Source organism: Rhincodon typus, chromosome 16 (genome assembly GCF_021869965.1).
Source record: "Rhincodon typus isolate 14 chromosome 16, sRhiTyp1.1, whole genome shotgun sequence".
NCBI lineage: Eukaryota > Metazoa > Chordata > Chondrichthyes > Orectolobiformes > Rhincodontidae > Rhincodon > Rhincodon typus.
The window spans coordinates 2747114-2750520 of record NC_063347.1 but is presented as its reverse complement, the minus strand read 5'-3'; positions in this window follow the sequence as shown (position 1 = coordinate 2750520).

Below are 3407 nucleotides of genomic sequence, written 5' to 3'. Positions count from 1 at the left end.
TATCTCTTTCTCTCTCTCCATTTCACTTCCTTTGTCTCTCTCGCTCTCTCTTTCTCTCTCTGTAGGTGGGCAAGGATTACGACAAACAGTCGAAATCTACTCTCTGCAGCAATGACTTATACAGGAGCAAGCAAACCCTCTCACTCAGCCCTGATCTATCCACCAATCCCTCGAATAGCCCCTGCAAGTAGCCACTCTCTGATATAACACCCCCGTCCCTTATGCTGTCCCACCACTTTCCCATTGATGCCCTGCACTGCCCTCCCCCTCTCATCTCTACATGGCCAGGGCTCAGACTTCCTTTCACTGAGCAGTTCATCATCTGCCATGTCACTGTGTGTCTGGAGCCATCTGTAGGCATTCTGGGTACAGGAGACAGACTTTCCTCTCTCCAGGATGTCAGTGAACCAGAGGAGTTTGTATCCCAATCGGCAGGGATATCAGGACACTGTTCAATAGTCAGATTTCTTCATTAGTCAGTTTAGGGTTCATACCCACATTCCCAGACATTCCAGGATTCTGGATTCCTGTCCTGCTCACTGCACACAAGGCTGCCATACACATTTCTCTGGGATTGACTCTGCTCAGGGTATATTGTCCCTTTCTCAAAGCACGCACTCTACCTCAGCCGAACTCTTCCAACAAACTCTGTGTGTCTAGCACAGCGGAGGCCACTCTGCCCACTCTAGCCTTTGGCGCGTGAGATGACATAAGAAACACCCAAAAGGTTCACCCCTCTCCCCCTCCAGCTTTCTCCTGAAGTCCCTCTGCACTGTGCCTGGTGATACTGAGACCAAATCTTCAGGCACTGACGCTGGCACTGCCCAGTATCCTGACTCAACTCAATTCTGCAGGAGCTTGAACACAAACACACCCCTGTAACGGACTCCTGGTGTGACCCATACCTGCATGCTTGCACTGAGCAACCCTTCCTATAAATATTACCATGCACTGTCACTCAAAAGGAAATAAAAATACATTGACAAATGACTGCAATGTCAGCCTGTCTCACTTTCAGGAGTGTGTTTGTGTGTGTGTGTGAGTGTCTGTGAGTGTCTGTGTGTGTGATTGTGGGTGTGTGTGTGAGTGTGTGTGAGTGTCTGTGTGTGTGATTGTGGATGTGTGTGTGTGTGATTGTGGGTGTGTGTGTGTGAGTGTGTGTGAGTGTCTGTGTGAGTGTGCGTGAGTGTGGGTGTGTGTGTGTGAGTGTGTGTGAGTGTCTGTGTGTGTGATTGTGGGTGTGTGTATGAGTGTGTGTGAGTGTCTGTGTGTGAGTGTGGGTGTGATTGTGGGTGTGTATGTGTGAGTGTGTGAGAGAGAGAATGTCTGTGTGTGTGTGTGTGTGAGAAAGTGTGAGTGTGGGTATGTAGGTGTGTGTGAGTGAGTGTGTGAATGTGTGTGTGTTTGAGTGTGTGTGAGTGTGTGTGTGTGTGTGTGTGTGTGTGATTGTGGGTGTGCGTGTGAGTGTGTGTGTGTGAGTGTGAGTGTGTGAGAGAGAGAATGTCTGTGCATGTGTGTGTGAGAAAGAGTGTGTGTGTGTGAGTGAGTGTGTGAGAGAGAGACCGTGAGAGTGTCTGTATGTGTGAGAGAGAGTGTGTGAAAGAATGGAGAGTGTGTGCGTGTGAGAGAGAGAGTGTGTGAGTGTGAGTGAGTGTATGTGTGTGAGTGAGTGTGTGTATGAGTGAGAAAGTGTGTGTGTGAGTGTGAATATGTGTGTGTGATGAGAGCCTGTCTGCGAAGGAACACTCTTCCCATAAGGACATGTGGAAATTGTTACGATGTGAGTTTTCTTGCAGCAGACTTTGAGCCACTGAGATGTAATTTCTGAGCCACATTGTTCTTGACTTGTGTTAAAACACAGCTTGGTGTTGTTCCATTCAGGGCAGATATAAAATAGGACTTTACATATTCCTTGGTCCACATGCTCCAGTGGTCTGTCAGGATAAGCTGGGGAGCTGTGAAGGTCACAGCTGGAGGAAGCACCCGTGCACTGCAGGTCAAAACAAGCAGAAACTCTCGCTCCGAGCACTGGAAGCCAGTCAGCTGGAATAGGGAGCAGGATAATGGAATGTCAGCTCACCGATAAAGCCGGAAATTTTGAAATTGTTTGCTCGCTCAGTAACATCAATGCTTCCTGTTTCCTGTAAATGAACAGGAGCCTAGTCTCACTCTGAATGCTTCGCACTAAGCCCAGTACGGTCTGTCTTTCATCTCATCTCTGTCATTTCAATTCTGTGCGGAAATGTTTTATCACCTTTGCTTGCATATCCTCACAAATAAATCACCTATTTTGTTCACTCGATAAAGCCTGCTGAAGTTCATTTCCTTTCAAACAGAAGTTCATTTGGTCTGGGAAAATGCATGTCCCAGGGAGCAGGACTATTTTAAAATGAACCGTGTTCGATCCATTGCAGACTCAGGTGAATAAAGGAAGGGTCCTGTCACCGTCTCCGCATCAGGGAGGGTAATGCTTCGGCGATTCAGCCTGGTAGTGGAATATCTTCAATCACACCATCTCTAACAAGAGACAATATATCCACTACCCCTTGTCATTCAATAGTGTTACGATCACTTAATCCCCCACTATCCACATCCTGGGGAGTTACCATTGACCAGAAACTCAACTGGACCCACCACATGAACACAGCGGCTACAAGAGCAGGTCAGAGGTTGAGAATCCTGCAGCGAGTAACTCCCGTCCTGTCTCCCCCCAAAGCCTGTCCCACCATCTACAAGGTACAAGGCAGGAGGGTGATGGAATACTCCCCACTTGCCCCTGGATGGGGGCAGCTCCAACATCACTCAAGTAGCTCGACACCATCCAGGACCAAGCAGCCCCCGCTCGATTGGAACCACATCCACAAACATCCCACTCCCTCCCCACACTGACGCTCAGTCGCAGCAGTGTGTACCATCTACAAGATGCTCTGCAGAAATTCACCAAAGATCCTCAGGCAGCACCTTCCAAACCCACGACCCACTTCCATCTAGAAGGACAAGGGCAGCAGATACATGGGAACACCACCCCCTGCAAGTTCCCCTCCGAGCCACTCCCCATCCTGACTCGGAAATATATCCCTGTTCCTTCAGTGTCACTGGGTCAGAATCCTGGAATTCCCCCTGTACCAGGCTGGGGCATGTGAAACTGTGAATCTATCCTCCCGATGGGATGATGATGATTCTGGCTGGAATGAGAGCAGAATGCATTCCCAATATTTCGGCAGCCTCTTCACTGTCACTAGATTGGGGTTTGTCTTTGGTCTGAGCTCAGAAAGGTCAGGCTGGTGTGTGTCTCTGTGCTCAGTGGCTGTAAGAGTGAGGCAGTGACGGACAGATGGAGCTACATGGGACTCTCCGAGAGCTGTCCCAGACAGGAAATGGGCTTCTTGTGGTCTCTAACCAGCAGC